This window comes from Natator depressus, chromosome 28, assembly GCF_965152275.1.
Source record: "Natator depressus isolate rNatDep1 chromosome 28, rNatDep2.hap1, whole genome shotgun sequence".
Lineage (NCBI taxonomy): Eukaryota > Metazoa > Chordata > Testudines > Cheloniidae > Natator > Natator depressus.
In genome coordinates this window covers 6013033-6031250 of record NC_134261.1, presented here as the reverse complement: position 1 = coordinate 6031250, position 18218 = coordinate 6013033, and the positions used below count along the sequence as shown (strand labels likewise).

Genomic DNA, 18218 nt, shown 5'->3' with positions numbered 1-18218 from the left:
GGTGGTGGGGGTCCCACGCCCTTTAAATTGCCCGGGGAGGCAGGCGGGACCGGGGGGGACACTCCCAAGGGCCTAACGTTGCTTTGCACAACGATAAATCTTGGAACAGGATAGAAATGAAATGGCGGCAGAACCTAAGGAATGAAAAGCCTCTGGATTCGTCTGTGTGCGTTGACTCCGAACGGGAGCTGTAATTTGACTCACTTTGTGGCTGCAGCCGGTAAAATATCAGGACAAAGTCATCCCAGTGATTGTGACGCTGGGTTTGAGGAGGCTTTGGTCTTATTAAAATGTAATTTTAGCAAGTTACACTTGTGTTTTTAAAAGTGGCTTCCCCAAGCAATCCCAAGTTGTTCTTCCCACAGCTGGCTGATGGTGGGCAGCAGGGGATGTCCCCGATCTGTGGGGGAATCTCTCTGGGCCCCACTGTTAGTTCTCCACCCTTTCTCCCCCTAACCACGCACCCCTCCCCCACCCATTATCAATGTTTTAGAGTGACCCCCTCCCTCCCTTTATGGGACACAGACTCTCTGTGACAGAGACTGACTGGGGCTCCTCTCTGCATGGCCCCAATGGGGAAGGAAAGAGACAGGGGGCTGGGGGAGAAGACAGGCAGAAGGAGTCAAATGGGGCTAGACCAGAATAGAGATTTTCTTCCTGTTAAAATGTACTGGAGTCTCGTCACTGAAAAGCCACGTCTTTACTTAGGTTTGAAGCATCCACCTTTCAATTACCAGGCAAAGGTGTGAACCGCAGAGACTGGTAACGGCCTATTTTGTGTAAGAAGCACGTGCAGTGGTGCAACTGGCTAGTGCAAAGGGGACTGCTGCTGGGGTTATGAGTTCAAGCCTTACCTAGAGCCCTGGTTTCTATTATCCAGGTAGCTTCCTCAACTTGCTTTGCCTAATTCACATGGAAAGTGCCATACTAGGTGTCAGGGTTCCCTCTGAACTCTAGGGCAGTGGTCTCCAAAGCGGGGTGCATGCACCCCAGGGGGTGCACAAGACCATCCCTGGGGGTGCGCCGCTGGCATGGCTGCAGCTGCACTCCTGGACCTTTGATTCGTTGCTGGAGGCAGCTCTTCTCTCTCTCTCTCTTTTTTTTTTTTGTGTGCTTCCCTAGAGCTGGCCCTGGGGGTGCATGATCCAAAAAGTTTGGAGACCACTGCTCTAGGGTACAGATGTGGAGACCCGCATGAAAGACCCCCTCAGCTTATTTCTACCAGCTTTGGTTAAAACTTCCCCAAGACACAAAGTCTTTGTCCTTGGAGGGTATGCTGCCACCACCAAGTGATTTAACAAAGAATCAGGGAAAGGATCACTTGGAGTTCCTATTCCCCCAAAATATCCCCCCAAGACCTACACCCCCTTTCCTGGGGAGGCTTGAGAATAATATCCTAACCAATTGGTTACAAAGTGATCACAGACCCAACCCCCTGGGTCTTAGGACAATAGAGAAATCAGAAAGGTTCTTAAAAGAAGAATTTTATTTTTTTTTTAAATGCAAAAATCACCTCTGTAAAATCAGGATGGAAAATAACTTTACAGGGTAACAAAAGATTCACAAACACAGCAGAACTTCCTCTCGGCTTAGTTTCAAAGTTACAAAAAACAGGAATAAACCTCCCTCCAGCAAAGGAAAAATTCAGAAGCAGAACAAAAGATAATCTAACACGCCTTGCCTGGCTTTTACTTACAATTTTTGTAATATGAGAGACTTTTAGGATGGTTTATAGGAGAAGGAGTTTTCTGACCTGATGCTTAGAATCCTAGAATCCTAGAATCATAGAATATCAGGGTTGGAAGGGACCTCAGGAGGTCATCTAGTCCAACCCCCTGCTCAAAGCAGGACCAATCCCCAATTAAATCATCCCAGCCAGGGCTTTGTCAAGCCTGACCTTAAAAACCTCTAAGGAAGGAGATTCTACCACCTCCCTAGGTAACGCATTCCAGTGTTTCACCACCCTCCTAGTGAAAAAGTTTTTCCTAATATCCAACCTAAACCTCCCCCACTGCAACTTGAGATCATTACTCCTTGTCCTGTCATCTTCTACCACTGAGAATAGTCTAGAACCATCCTCTTTGGAACCACCTCTCAGGTAGTTGAAAGCAGCTATCAAATCCCCCCTCATTCTTCTCTTCCGCAAACTAAACATCCCCAGTTCCCTCAGCCTCTCCTCAGAAGGCATGTGTTCCAGACCCCAATCATTTTTGTTGCTCTTCGCTGGACTCTCTCCAATTTTTCCACATCCTTCTTGTAGTGTGGGGCCCAAAACTGGACACAGTACTCCAGATGAGGCCTCACCAATGTCGAATAGAGGGGGACGATCACGTCCCTCGATCTGCTGGCTATGCCCGGACTTATACATCCCAAAATGCCATTGGCCTTCTTGGCAACAAGGGCACACTGTTGACTCATATCCAGCTTCTCGTCCACTGTCACCCCTAGGTCCTTTTCCTCAGAACTGCTGCTGAGCCATTTGGTCCCTAGTCTGTAGAGGTGCATTGGATTCTTCCGTCCTAAGTGCAGGACCCTGCACTTATCCTTGTTGAACCTCATCAGATTTCTTTTGGCCCAATCCTCCAATTTGTCTAGGTCCCTCTGTATCCTATCCCTACCTGCCACCGTATCTACCACTCCTCCTAGTTTAGTATCCTCCGCAAATTTGCTGAGAGTGCAATCCACACCATCCTCCAGATCATTTATGAAGATATTGAACAAAACTGGCCCCAGAACCGACCCTTGGGGCACTCCACTTGATACCGGCTGCCATCCAGACATGGAGCCATTGATCACTACCTGTTGAGCCCGACATTCTAGCCAACTTTCTACCCACCTTATAGTGCATTCATCCAGCCCATACTTCTTTAAATTGCTGACAAGATTACTGTGGGAGACTGTGTCAAAAGCTTTGCTAAAGTCAAGAAACAATACATCCGCTGCTTTCCCTTCATCCACAGAACCAGTAATCTCATCATAGAAGGCAATTAGATTAGTCAGGCATGACCTTCCCTTCGTGAATCCATGCTGACTGTTCCTGATCACTTTCCTCTCGTGTAAGTGCTTCAGGATTGATTCCCTGAGGACCTGCTCCATGATTTTTCCAGGGACTGAGGTGAGGCTGACTGGCCTGTAGTTCCCAAGATCCTCCTTCTTCCCTTTTTTAAAGATGGGCACTACATTAGCCTTTTTCCAGTTGTCCGGGACTTCCCCCGATCGCCATGAGTTTTCAAAGACAATGGCCAATGGCTCTGCAATCACAGCCGCCAACTCCTTTAGCACTCTCGGATGCAATGAATACGGCCACATGGACTTGTGCATGTCCAGCTTTTCTAAATAGTCCTGAACCACCTCTTTCTCCACAGAGGGCTGGCCACCTAATCCCCATGCTGTGTTGCCCAGCGCAGCAGTCTGGGTGCTGACCTTGTTCGTGAGGACAGAGACAAAAAAAGCATTGAGTACATTAGCTTTTTCCACATCCTCTGTCACTAGGTTGCCTCCCTCATTCAGTAAGGGGCCCACACTTTCCTTGGCTTTCTTCTTGTTGCCAACATACCTGAAGAAACCCTTCTTGTTACTCTTAACATCTCTTGCTAGCTGCAACTCCAGGTGCGATTTGGCCTTCCTGATTTCATTCCTACATGCCCGAGCAACATTTTTATACTCTTCCCTGGTCATTTGTCCAATATTCCACATTTTGTAAGCTTCTTTTTATGTTTAAGATCCGCAAGGATTTCACTGTTAAGCCAAGCTGGTCGCCTGCCATATTTACTACTCTTTCGACACATCGGGATGGTTTGTCCCTGTAACCTCAACAGGGATTCTTTAAAATACAGCCAACTCTCCTGGACTCCTTTCCCCTCATGTTATTCCCCCAGCGGATCCTGCCCATCAATTCCCTGAGGGAGTCGAACTTCCCTGCTTCCCAAGAGAACACACCAAACAAAGCCTCCCCTCCAAGATTTGAAAGTCTCTTCTTTCCCCATTGGTCCTTTTGGTCAGGAGCCAACCAGGTTATTTGAGCTTCTTAACCCCTTACAGGTAAGGAGGAACTGTAGGCTACCCTTAGCTATATGGTTATGACACTAGGGTAATGAGAGTAAGTTTTAAACTCTAAAATGTGGAAGTGGGTCCCTGGCTTGGGAACACCCCCTGTCCCATACTGCCATCATTTCTGGTAGATTGTTCGCTGGTAGGGAGAATTGATTTATTTGCTGCTGAGAAAGCTGCCAGGACAGGTCTCTGGGCACCAGATCTCCCTGCTTCTTCCAGCACTCCCCTTGGCTTCTTCTCTGCCCCAGCCACTGCGGAGGAGGGTCCTATATGCACTGAGGTTAAAATTTCTCAAGCCTTCTTAGCACAGTTGGCAGTGCATCAGTCTCATAATCTGAAGGTCCTGAGTTCAAGCCTCAGAGAGGGCAGTTATTTTTGCTCCCTGCTTCACATTTTCTAAAGGAAATCAGGGAAAAGAGACTAGAGCTGAGTGGTTTCTAGACACCCTCCCATCCATCTAACACACACAGAGAGACTTTTCTAAGGCATTAACTTTTCCTTCTCCTTTATGACTCTTTAATGCAGCTGGAAATACCGGTTCCTAGAAGCCCCTTTCCACAGAGCACATGATCGTAGTGCAAAGAGAAAGCTGCGGGCTGCCAGGTTGTTGTGGGCAAGTAGTGAAAGGGATCCACAAAAAAATCCACTAGGGCCATTGCCCCCCATGCTCACCCCCAAGCAGCTTTGGCTCTTGATGACTGTGATGCTGAGATTCCACCTCCTCAGCATCCTCGACCCCCACTGGAGGCGGGTTCCTGAGACCCCTGTTCATATTCCGGACCCCAGCCGGTGCAGCATCCCTGCCCAGCCACTCACCTTCTGCCCCAGGAGAACCAGCTGGTGGGCTGCATCCACGGGCAGACAGCTTATACCGCTCCCCTCAGGGCAGCAGCCGCTGCTGTTGGCAGCTAATCCCCTCCTAAGGCTTGGGGGAAGGAGCTGGGGATCACTGTGTTTGAACACATTTCTCTCTAAAACTGATTTAAATTTAGAGCCCCTTCCCCCATTTCTGCTTTATGCCTCATTCCTGTACAGATGTGAACACAAAGAAACCTTTGGCGACCACTTGCAGCTACTTCCCTGAAGATTTTTTAATTCAATCATTGCTGACTCCTACCCCCATTAAGAACAGTGGATTTTATGCCCAAGCACTTGGCTAAAGGCAAAATGACGGGCTAAGGTTTGTTACCCCCATGGCCAGTGCTGGAATTCACTATATTACCCCAGCCCATCTTTAAAAAAGGGAAGAAGGAGGATCCGGGGAACTACAGGCCAGTCAGCTTCACCTCAGTCCCTAGAAAAATCATGGAGCAGGTCCTCAAGGAATCCATTCTGAAGCACTTAGAGGAGAGGAAAGTGATCAGAAACAGTCAGCATGGATTCACCAAGGGCAAGTCATGCCTGACTAATCTAATTGCCTTCTATGATGAGATAACTGGCTCTGTGGATGAGGGGAAAGCAGTGGACGTGTTGTTCCTTGACTTTAGCAAAGCTTTTGACACAGTCTCCCACAGTATTCTTGTCAGCAAGTTAAAGAAGTATGGGCTGGATGAATGGACTATAAGGTGGATAGAAAGTTGGCTAGATTGTTGGGCTCAACGGGTAGTGATCAATGGATACATGTCTAGTTGGCAGCCGGTATCAAGTGGAGTGCCCCAAGGGTTGGTTCTGGGGCTGGTTTTGTTCATATCTTCATTAATGATCTGGAGGATGGTGTGGACTGCACCCTCAGCAAGTTTGCAGATGTCACTAAACTGGGAGGAGAGGTAGATACCACTGGAGGATAGGGATAGGATACAGAGGGCCCTAGACAAATTAGAGGATTGGGCCAAAAGAAATCTGAGGAGGTTCAACAAGGACAAGTGCAGAGTCCTGCACTTAGGACGGAAGAATCCCATGCACTGCTACAGACTAGGGACCAAATGGCTCGGCAGCAGTTCTGCAGAAAAGGACCTAGGGGTTACAATGGATGAGAAGCTGGATATGAGTCAACAGTGTGCCCTTGTTGCCAAGAAGGCCAATGGCATTTTGGGATGTATAAGTAGGGGCATTGCCAGCAGATCGAGGGACGTGATCGTCCCCCTCTATTCGACATTGGTGAGGCCTCATCTGGAGTACTGTGTCCAGTTTTGGGCCCCACACTACAAGAAGGATGTGGAAAAATTGGAGAGAGTCCAGCAGAGGGCAACAAAAATGATTAGGGGGCTGGAGCACTTCTGAGGAGAGGCTGAGGGAACTGGGATTGTTTAGTCTGCAGAAGAGAAGAATGAGGGGGGATTTGATAGCTGCTTTCAACTACCTGAAAGGGGGTTCCAGAGAGGATGGCTCTAGACTGTTCTCAGTGGTAGCTGATGACAGAACGAGGAGCAATGGTCTCAAGTTGCAGTGGGGGAGGTTTAGGTTGGATATTAGGAAAAACTTTTTCACTAGGAGGGTGGTGAAGCACTGGAATGCGTTACCTAGGGAGGTGGTGGAATCTTCTTCCTTAGAAGTTTTTAAGGTCAGGCTTGACAAAGCCCTGGCTGGGATGATTTAGTTGTGGATTGGTCCTGCTTTGAGCAGGGGGTTGGACTAGATGACCTCCTGAGGTCCCTTCCAACCCTGATATTCTATGATTCTATGATTCTAAGAGCAAGGAGAAGACAGAGCCAGGAGCCACTGAGGGTGGAAGGGAGTTAGGAGCATGTGTGGGGGGGTGACGGGAGTTATTGAAGATGCATAGGGATACTGCAGGGGTTGGATAGTGCATTTTCTACATTCCCCAGCTGATAGAAAATAGCTGTAAAATTCCCTGGAAGTGTGTGTGTGTGTGTGTGTGTGTGTGTGTCTCATTCCACGCTCCCCAAGCCAATGGCTAATCTACTACAGGATAACAACCTGCTACTGCTGCGACTCCAAATGCTTCTGACTCAGCCTCTCATCCAGAATAATCTTTCTGCCCTTCTCTTTCGTCATCCAGACAGCCCCAGACTAGATTGTCTCAGAGACCAACAAGGGCTGTTTGTCCTGTGACAAACCTACAGCTCTTAGTGGTCTAAGAAACCCAACAAGAAGAGGAAAACCAGCAGGGTTCAAGGGTGACAGCTTTCTCAAAGGTCTGTGTGACCTGTGCCTGAGGACTGGTTGTTTCCAAGCCCATGTTTAACCATCCCCACTGCATTGTGAACCTGGGTTTACACATGTTTGACCCAGGTCTCACAGTCATGTTACATGTCTGCCACCACCAGCGATCCCGCGATTCGAGGATGATCTCCAGCATGGATTTACATGTGGGTCCTACGATGACACAGGAGTCCGAGCCTGGAACCACAGATTTGCCCACAGTAGTTACAGACATTTCCTGGTGGATCAGCTGCCTGCTGGGAGAAAGTTCTTCTTTTTTCTTCCTTTTCTCTCTCTTTTTCGCTTGGAGGGGAAGATGCTTCTCCTCGAAGCAGGCCACTTGCCTGCGGGAGGACGTGGTGCCGTTGAGCTCAGTTGGTGGCTTGCTCCTCCCAGGTTGCGCTTAGGTGATCAGATAGCAAGTGTGAAAAATTAGGACAGTGGGTGGGTGATCATAGGCACCTCTATGAGACAAAGCCCCAAATATTGGGTCTGTCCCCATAAAATCGGGACATCCGGTCACCCTACTTGGGATGTCCACATCAGTTTTCTTGAGACACCCCTTCAGGGCATGGTGGATGCCTGCGTGTGTTTTCTTTGAACATGGGGCAGCTGATGCACCGGCAGCAACCACACGATCATGACAAGCAGGAGGTCTGGGGCCCAGCAGCAGGGAAAGTCCGAGATGACTGGAGATCCCAACTCGCTGCAGCCTTCACCCGCTTTCACAGCCGTTGTCGATCCAACGATCCTCTTCTGCCTGATCCACTGTTGAGGACTTGGGGGTGGGGGTTGTGTTACATACCCACACTGCACTACGCAGCCCTTCTGATTTGGATCTGCCGCTTGGCCTGCATCCCCACTGTGCAATGACCGGGCCTGGGCTCAGTATCTGACCATCCTCCCTCGCTGTGTCCTAGGACCTGGGTCCTGAGCGCCTGCTGACCCAAGTCGGACAGATTTGTGTCTGCACAGACTGGGGGCTTGGGCTCAAACCATGCTTAGTGTGCAGAGTAGACCCACTCAAAAAGGCAGGCCAGGCCAGCCCCTACAGCCAGGCCCCTGCAGAGAGGTTTTTATTCCCTAGTTACCTGGGAAACCCACGGTCCCTTTGTGATGTCTAACTGACTGGGGAGCTTTTGCAGCCCAGCTGAACCACCCAGGGAGAGGGGGAGCAGGAAGAGCTGGGGGCTGCTGGCATCTTCTTGGGTTTTTAAAATGTAAGTGACACCTTGACAACGCTTTAGCCATAGATCTGGGCACTAAGCCCTCTTCCCTGTGCAGGGAATCTGTGAAGATGGAGAGTGGAAAAATGGATGGAGTGTGAATGGACACATACCTGGGCAGGGCACATGGCAAGGGCACATGGCATCTGTATGTGAGACAGGTTGAATGGGAAATGAAATGGCCCTTACTCATCGAAGCCTACACATGTTGAGACGCTGGAAGCAAAACTAGAGTTTGTTACTATAAAAAATTCAGACCAAGGAGGAGGAGTTAACTATAAAGTAAAGGGTTACATGGAAAACAACGTACATTCTGGGGCCTGGGAAGGGGAAGAAATCTGCTAACTTCTTCCTGTGAATTCAATTGACTTTTCTTCCTTTTCACCTTTACAACAAAGACACCCAAGATGGAGGTGTGAAACCTTTCCCTTAGAGAATGGCATTCAGTCACTTTCTTTTGCTTCTTCCCAGGTAGGAGACATGTATTTGTTTCAAAATGGTCTTTGCTGATGTACATTTTCATTGTTTTCTTTCCATCTATCTAGCCCTGCAGTTGTCCTTGCTAGCTGGTTAATAGCTAGTTGGCAGCTAGGACCTTCCTTACTTCTATTAATTAAAGGGCAAAAAAGTTGGCTAATGCCTACTGAAGATTGCCTGGTGAGATGTTATTTCTTTCAGAACCTCAATGTCAGCAAAATTCAAACTTCTGAAAACCAGGAAATGCAGTTAAGGTTGTCCACATAACCTTAACTCTGCCTTTTTCCAGCAATGTCCTGATATGCCTTGTTAACAAATATTCATTTATTTTACCAGCATCACATTTGCTGAACTGTACAGGCGCTTTGCCACCATTAGCAACCCTTCAAATAAAACCCCCAACATCAGCTGGGCCTGACCAGGAACAGACAACCAGATCAGGCCACAGGCTGGGCTTAGCCCTGACAGAGACTGCAGAGCAAGCCACCCTCACCTGCCACTGCAGAGAGGCTGACCCCTCCTCACTCATCAACACTACCCCACCCAATTCCCAAAAACCTGGGAGAGGGAGCTCATTTTCCCTTGTGATGCCCAGAGCTCCTCCAGTTACAGGCTCCCTTTGGCTGCTCCTCTGTGAGAACCAAAGGGTTCATTTAGATGGCAATTCAAGGTCGACTCGCTGATCTCCACCCTGATTTTCGGCGGTTCTGGCCCACGTTGCTTATTGAAAAAAATGACTCCAGATTCCCCTTTATACATTTTATTAAAATGAAAAAAAAAAAAGCAAGAACACACATCAATAAGACTAAACTATTGTACACATGACTAAACTAACTATGGGGGCGAATGCACTGTAAGCATGTTAAGGTCAAAATCAGTAAATCAATGCGTTAACAATTCTATTGCATTGGACTCGTTATCAATGAAGTCAAATGATCAGATTAATACAACGGGTCATCAACCCTTATAAATCCTAAAACAGGAAGCCAAGGAGGCAGCTGTCCAGTTACTGGAAACCTCAGAGAACTTTGCGGGGGAGGGATAGCTCAGCGGCTTGAGCATTGGCCTGCTAAACCTAGGGTTGTGAGTTCGATCCTTGAGGGGGCCGTTGAGGGATCTGGGGCAAAAATTGGGGATTGGTCCTGCTTTGAGCAAGGGGTTGGACTAGATGACCTCCTGAGGTCCCTTCCAACCCTGGTATTCTATGCTTCACCCACACTGTGCGATCCACACTGAGCTTGTTAAATATTTCAGGACAGAAACCAAAGGATTGTTCATGTTTAAACTACAATCTCAAAGCCAGTTAAAGCTTCCTCCTTTGGCTGAACTCGTGTGTGGTTAATCCTTCTCTTTCCACCCCCAACACAGACACAGTCCTTCTTGAGGCTTTCATGAGCAGAAGTCTAATAGTTCTCGCTATCGCTGACAGCTGAATTTATTGGTGTGCTTGCACAGAATGAAACACACACACTCAGGCATGTCATCAGGGAGAGTTTTCGAGCTATAAAGATTCGGGCAACTAGTCGATCTGATGCCTTCCTTTGTGGATTTTACGGGTGATCAGCACAGGCGCACGCACTAAGCGACAGTGTCACTCTCTAATGTTATAGAAAAGTCAGGACATCTCCCCATTAATGCAAAGGAAGGAGAAAAAACAGAAAAAGGAAAAATAAGATACTAAAATGAGAAGGGGTTGGAACTCTCCAGCTCCTTCAGTCTTTGGACTTGTGTGGTAGGAGCTGGAGCTGTAGTCAAGGAACCAAGCAATGGGGCAGCTGGCCCAGCACTCCCCACTAATGGGTTTTATTAGGTAAAGAATACAGGCATACCCTGTCATTGATGTTGCAAGCTCCTTCCCGAGGGGGACCAGTCTCTCTTAGAGACCCTGGTGACCTGAAAGGCAAAGGACTTCAGCCTTTCCCTTGGAGTCTGTGGATGATGATCCCAGTTTATCCCAATTCATGGTGTCTCCCCTGAGATCTTCCAGGTAAATCAGGTATGAACTATGCCTTGAATACCGACAACATGCCCAGCAGTTGCGTGTCTGAGTGAGCGACTCGAGAATGTCGAAATAACAGGCTCGGTTGAAATGATTTAATCGAAGATTGTTAATCAGAGATTAGTACAGCACTTTACAGAGTACAGACAATACCACCCTTTGTTCTCAGACTAAGAGCTGGATCGGTGTCTCTCCTGCATCTGCGCACTTTCCATCCCCCCAGCAAAGTTCCCACATCAGAATCATTGTATAGGGTTTCAGACAAAGGAAACCTGGGTGCCAAGAATATTCTCCCAGAAACATATGTTCTGGTGTCATTGCTGTACATTCGCAGTTTACCCGACTCGTGGGAGAAGGCATGATGATTTACAGCTGAGAGGACTAACAATTCTTCAAGTTAATACCTCTCAGTGGGTCTTTCTTACCCCACAATCATTCTTCCATGTTGATTTCACCAACAGAAAACACCTGCTGTAACAATAATCTCTCACTAGCGTCCCTAATCTATATATGACTATGTTAGCACTTTAGATATATGTTAAGGAGGTGGCGTCCAAAAATATCAAGAGATTTACAGACATGAAGGCACCCTAGAGTTCTTAAACGCAGCATAATTTAATGCTGAAAGGGGGTTCCAAAGAGGATGGATCTAGACTGTTCTCAGTGGTAGCTGATGACAGTACAAGGAGTAATGGTCTCAAGTTGCAGTGGGGGAGGTTTAGGTTGGATATTAGGAAACGCTTTTTCACTAGGAGGGTGGTGAAACACTGGAATGCGTTACCTAGGGAGGCGGTGGAATCTCCTTCCTTAGATATTTTTAAGGTCAGGCTTGACAAAGCCCTGGCTGGGATGATTTAGTTGGGGATTGGTCCTGCTTTGAGCAGGGGGGTGGACTAGATGACCTCCTGAGGTCCCTTCCAACCCTGATATTCTATGATTCTGTGATAATGAATAAATTCCTGAATAGGGTTGCACATTGGTCAAGAGCTGTGTTCTGGGCCTTAGAATTCAGACACACTCTTCATTGAAGATAAAGACTCTAAAGCATCGTTACTATCTATATCTATATCTATGAACCAAATCTATAGAAAGAAAGAACTTAAGGCATTATTTTCACTAACATACTAACACCAGGGAATGAGGCAGACTTTGGGCTACCATCAGTTTGGAAAAGTCTCCTTTAACTCAGCAGTTTTCCTAAAATAGCTGTTCTTGCAAATCATATTCATTGTGGATGTGTGAAACCCAAAGATATATTCAGCAACAACAAAAAGGAAAGAAAGTAAAAGAAAAACAATGTGTGTTTTGAGTTGATTCCACAGCCTGGCCTGAGGGTTAAATACCCTTCCTCTGAGAGCTACCCTCCTCCAGAGGAAAAGGAATCATAGAATATCAGGGTTGGAAGGGACCTCAGAAGGTCATCTAGTCCAACCCCCTGCTCAAAGCAGGACCAATCCCCAATTTTTGCCCCAGATCCCTAAATGGCCCCCTCAAGGACTGAACTCAGAACCCTGGGTTTAGCAGGCCAATGCTCAAACCACTGAGCTATCCCTTCCCCCTCTGAATCTCAGCACCAAAAATAAAATGGGCTCCGGGAATTTTTAAAAGAGAAAATACCCACTGTGTGTTGTGCATCCATCACAATTCTTATTAATAAGTGGGTGTATCTCATGACACGTCTCACATCTTTCTTTGCAAACAAGAAGGTGGTAATTCCATGATCCTTAAAATCTAACGAGGGAAAAGGTCACACACATTGTTTTCCTCTTTACAGACATTTACTTTAGCACTTATCCAAATGGATTCCATCTGAAAAACAACTAATTAAATTCTCTATGGAGTTTGTACTCTCAGATCCATTACTTCTCCCATCCCAAGCTTTGCAGTAAGGTTTGATATCAGAACTCCTCTGCCCAAAGGGGATAAATTATCCAAAATAAACTTTTTAGCATTAACCACCATTGCCTATATTAGTAACCAAAAGGAAAAAACAACAACATATAATTCAGTTTTCCAATATAATTCAGGCTATCACATCATTAGTTGGGGATTGGTCCTGCTTTGAGCAGGGGGTTGGACTTGATGATCTCCTGAGGTCCCTTCCAACCCTAATCTTCTATGATTCTATGATATGTGTTAGTTTCCTTTGAAATCCCAGTTGAGACCAAGTGAGCCATTACGGTTTACCCCAATATAGGTGCATTCCACTTCCGATAGTTCATTTATCTCTGGGTCTTCAGCCATAAGTGTTGGTAGAAAGGGTCTCCTAGGAGGGCAGGTTTGCATCATGATAAAAAAACACCTGTAATTTTTTTCACACTTTGTAATCTTCCGAAGTAGCAGGAGGTGGAGGAGAAGGGGTCCAAATGCATAAGACACAAGAGCAAAATTAAGAGACAAATGCATAGAATCAGGACACAAGATTTGTGAATGCTGCAGTCTGAACTCTGGGCCTGACCCATTCATTCCTTCATTGGTTACCATCCCTTCCACAGCATGAACATCCTTGTTGTCCGACCAGGCAGCCAGACTGGGATCCATGGGGAAGGAACGTCCTCTGAAGGCATCAACCATTTCTCACTTTGCCTCATGGAACTTTGGATCTCAATGGTAGAGGACAATTGTTCCCAATCTAACCCTGGCGTCCTTTGGGGCTGTAATCAGTGCCACTGTACTAGGCAGTTTTCAGAGGAGCAGCCGTGGTGTTCCAAAAACAGCTTGATCTGGGTCATAGTGCACCCCAGCTTCTTCTCTGGGGTGAAAATGAACAAGTGCATGCCTATTATTTCTACCTGAGTTCTTGCAAATCCTTTGCCTTGGTCAGGGTAAATTTACACTTCTCCATTGTAGAATCCTTTACCAGACCACCCAAAATCTGGGTAATTGTAGTGAAGAATGGCCTCTCAAACATGCCCAGTTTATTTCTTTAAGATGCTGTCATTCAGCTAAGTTACGAACCAGATTAGAGCCCTGGGTCCAAGTCTCACTGAGTTACCAGAGGTGGGGTTTCTATTAGAAAAAAGTTATTTTTCTGCAGCTGTCTCACATTCAACACTGATTTCATTTTATACACAATTGCAGCAACTAGAAAGGGTGAGTTCAGCAAAGCACCACTTCTCTTTCCTCCACATCTGCGTAGTTCAGGACAGCATTTCCTAATTCACAAGGTTAGCCAGGTGAAATCTTCAGGAGTAACCTCCTGTAGGGCCTGGGACACAACCCGTTTGAGAACCAAATACAAGGGGATTTTGCACCGTTCCATGCTTCTTACTTTGGAATTCTCTCCATGGATCGTCTGAGACAATATTGACCTGAACAATTGAACACCACTGTGATCATCTGAACTTGCTTCAGTTAGTTGCACAGTTTGGCGTCTGCTGTAGATCACAATTTCAGAGCAGAGATTTAAACATGCTACTATTCCTTTGTTAGCATGTCCAATAACTTGGCGTATTCTCTCCTGTTGACTGAACTGCACTTGGACTTTCTCTGTGTCATCATGGCAGGGTGGGAAAATAGCAAAAGAAAAAGAAAAAAATAGAGTCTATTTTACCATTTGGCTCAAAGTCCCCCCGAAATCTGTTGCATTCAGTCAGACAAAACTAATATACATTTACGTAACCAAACGGCCTTCAGGAGAGAGAAAAAAACCCAGCTCTCACCGAGGGGTAAGAACCTTTTGATTTCACAGAAAGTTAAATTCCAGAGCAGGATACATCTGATGACTCAGAATCAGGACAACAGATTCTCCCACCATCTTCTCCTCTCATCCTTTGAAGCCTGCTTCACTCCACGCTATCTGACAATTACTGAGTCATGTGATTTAGGAAAGTTTTAGCATCATCATAATGTGAAAAAACAACCAGCCTTCCCATCCAAAAACAATCCCAACTCAGAAGGAAAAAGACAGGAGGTGGCTTTCACAGATGAAATATGGGGTTTAAACAAAGAATGATCACATGGTTTTAGATCCAATTAAACATTCTCCTTCTGGGTCTGTGACTCTTTCACCTCCAAACCTAACGAGTCTGATTTAGGATCAAAGAAATCAAACCATGATTCCCAAGCATGGAGAGCTCAGAACACTGTGTCTTGGGAAACTATGGGAAGTGGAGGGAAAGAATGTGAAGAAGATAAACTCTGCACAGCTGAGACAGAAGGAAACACTGCTGGGATGATGGGAAAGGGGGGAATCCCTCCCACACACCCAATTGTCTTTGGGTGTCACAGAATTTGCTATAATCAAATATATTTTAAGTGAGAAAATGGTACAATAAATCAGTGATGTTCAGCACAACCCATGGCAATGTGAGAACAATGGAAATGAGGAAATTGGTGTCCAAAGGGGAACTTGGTGACTCTAACAATCACTTTGCAGTGGGAGCAACAGTAGAAATGAGACGCTCCGGGGTTGTTTAGACAAGGAAAACTGATGGAGCACTGGTGAGATTCTGAGTAAACCTGCTAGACCCCTCCCCCCCCAGCTACTATACACACGCTATGTCTCTTCTGCAGGAATAGTTGTGGTTTGACATCAAGCTAGCTAAGGCCATGGGAAATCCGAGTGGAGATAAGGGCCAAGTAATTTTATCTTGATGGAGCTAGTTTAGGTCACCCCGTCCCCTGGAGCTAATGACATTCCTGATAGGAGGGAGAGATGCTCCCACGACATGCAGAATAAAGTTGTTGATAGAATGGAGCAGAGGATTAATCCCAAAGAATGGTGAGCTACAAAAGAGAAAAACGGGCAACCTACTTAGGGGACCCAAGAGACCACGTGAGGCAAATAGTTCAAAGAGCTTTTAAGAGGGAATTAGCAAAAACTAGTAAAGAAAAAAAACCCTGTTGTCAGCCCTTGATGAAGTTCTTGTGCCCCAGGCAGGCTTTTGGGGAGTGTGTGTGTGTGAGGGCCATGTAGCCAAGAGAGGGATCACTGAATGGGGGCAGATGTGTATGAGTGGGTGGAACTTGCTAGGCACTTAACGTCCTATCCAGGCATAGCCAGGGCCCTCTTCTGGCTCACCCTGGTAAGGGCCAGCTGAGGTTGTGGATCTTGTTTGAAGGGATCTAAAGGGAAGGGAAAAGCTCCTCCCCTTGGTGGAATGAAAATTCAGGCCCCAACGCTGAGCTTCACCCAAGCTTCCCAGCAAGTGGCTACACACAAATACCTGCTGCCTGGGAAAGGCATGGAGTACCCCCAGGCACTGCAGATACATGCTCCTTCAGCACCACTCCAGCACCACAGCTCTCACATGCCTCCCGCTACAGGAACTAGCCCCAACAGCTGCAGCAGTAACCAGATTGTGTGTGTGTGGGGTGGGGTCTGAGCCTGGGCCTACAATCTGCTCCCTCCAAGAAAAGCAGGCCCTGGGTGAGCAGCAAACACTGAAGGTGGATTTCTTTCCGGCTCTGGGTAGAGCGTGCTTTGCACTGCTGCAGGAGAGAGCACTCGAGGAGCAAAAGTGCCAAACACGCCTCACATCATGCCTCAGAAAGGAAACCCAAGTCAGCAAATTCACTTAAAGATGGAGGCAGAGACATGGCTCCCGCTTCCATCCACAGTGACTGCAGTTATCTAAGAGACATAACAACCCCCCAGTGCTTTTCATAAGAGCACAAGGTCTTTTTGCCTCCAGGTTGCAAGGCCAGTGGGGAAGGCCCAAAGTTGCCCCTCGTGGAGCCAGGAGTCCCCACACCTGCTGAGTAAAAAACAAGCCACCAGAAAGTGGTCCACAGTCTCAAGTGGCGCCAGAGCCTGACACAGCACCCCTGGGCAGCCTTTGCTTTGCACATGCCAGCCATGCACATTTGCAAATACTTTAAAGCTCCTGTCAGTAAGTTCTGGGGACAGTTGCTCACCTTCAGAGGAAGCTCCCTGAAATTGGCCTGTCTCTCCCAGTGGTACATTGACCTTCATTCGGACCGAGTCGAAGGGGGGACCTCACTGTGGCTGCCGCTGCTGTGAGGGCAGCCACTATTGTGGCTGAAGCCATCCTGCAAGCACCTTCCACCTAGCCGCCCACTGAAAATGCTGTAGGACATAAGGTGGGAGTGGATGAACACGAAAAGGGGGGGCCCTCCTAATCTCCTCCCTGCTTTCGCCACCATCAGCCATCCCATACCCGGTGCTGCACCCAGCGGGCTCAAAAAAAATACTGTCAGTCTTGCAGCCCTCCTCTTCGGCCCTGACTGATAGGGAGGAGTATTAAGCCTCCCTCCCTTAGGCCAGCCCTTCAGCATTCCTGGGGAACACCAATGCCACCCAAGTGACTTTTGGGCCAGTAGGTTAACCAATAGGGATGTTTGCAGCCCAGCTTCAGGACTCAGAGGAAATGGAGCTCGTATCCCTACCTTCAGGGCTCCAGGCATGGCCAGCCTTCTGGATCAAACGTCCCCTCTTGCACTCAAGTCACAACAGCTAGCTAGCAAGTCACAAAAGATAGGCTCCCATGTCGTTTGAGAGAGCAAGATGAAGCTTTGGAAATCCTCGTAGGGCTAGCTGGCAAACAAAGGACCCCAAGGTCCCACTTAGACATAAACTTGGATCGCAGGGTTTAAAGCCCTGAGTGCTGGCCCTTACACTATGGGACCAGCAGGAGACCCCTCAAACTTTGTCAACTTCTGGCAGTGAGGACTCTGTGGGGACAATTTTTTCTGGCAGGCAGGACCCTGTGGGAACATGACTCTCTAGCCAGCCCTGCATTTGCTTAACAAGTCAGCACACAGTGCTTTGCTGCAGGCCCAGGGGCCTTTCTTCCTCCTGACTGCAAGGGCAGTGGGCATGTGAGGAAGTTGCCCCTTCAGTCCCAGACTGTAAAGGGCCCTTCCTAGGAAAGGCCAAGTCCTGAAAAGGAAAAAAGTAAAGTCAAGGAGGGCCCTCAAAAGTTCTTGGGGGATAACACAGGGGGAAAAGTGTCCCTCTACCTGACCAGGGACTTGAACCCTGGACCCCCAGATTACAAGTCCCCTAGCTACCACCTGAGCTGGAACAAGGACTGTACCAGGGGAAAAGATTAGGCCCAGACTAGAAATAAATCTAGTCTGTGAAAGACGCTTATTGGAAGATCACGGAGGGTGAGATTTTACCTGTATTGAGTTTCCTACTATATTAGGCTTAGAGTTGAGTGTTTTTGTTTTAGTTTCCTTGGTAGCTTACTTTGTTCTGTCTCTTATTACTTGCAACCACTTAAATCCTACTTTTTGTATTTAATAAAATCACGTTTTACTTATTAATTAACCCAGAGCAAGTAATTAATTCCTGGGGGAGCAAACAATGTGCATATCTCTATATCAGTGTTATAGAGGGCGAACAATTTAGGAGTTTACCCTGTCTAAGTTTTATACAGTGTAAAACAGATTTA

At 47.2% G+C, this 18218-nt stretch overlaps 1 protein-coding gene and 1 non-coding gene across 2 annotated transcripts in view; one reads left to right on the top strand and one right to left on the bottom strand.

The window, feature by feature from the left end:
* The window catches only part of LOC141978789 (uncharacterized), a 132777-nt gene that overhangs the window by 51955 nt on the left and 62604 nt on the right, over positions 1–18218 (bottom strand). The window lies entirely within an intron of this gene.
* Positions 4349–4421, top strand: TRNAM-CAU (transfer RNA methionine (anticodon CAU)). Its single transcript has one exon. It is a non-coding gene; the product is annotated as a tRNA-Met (tRNA).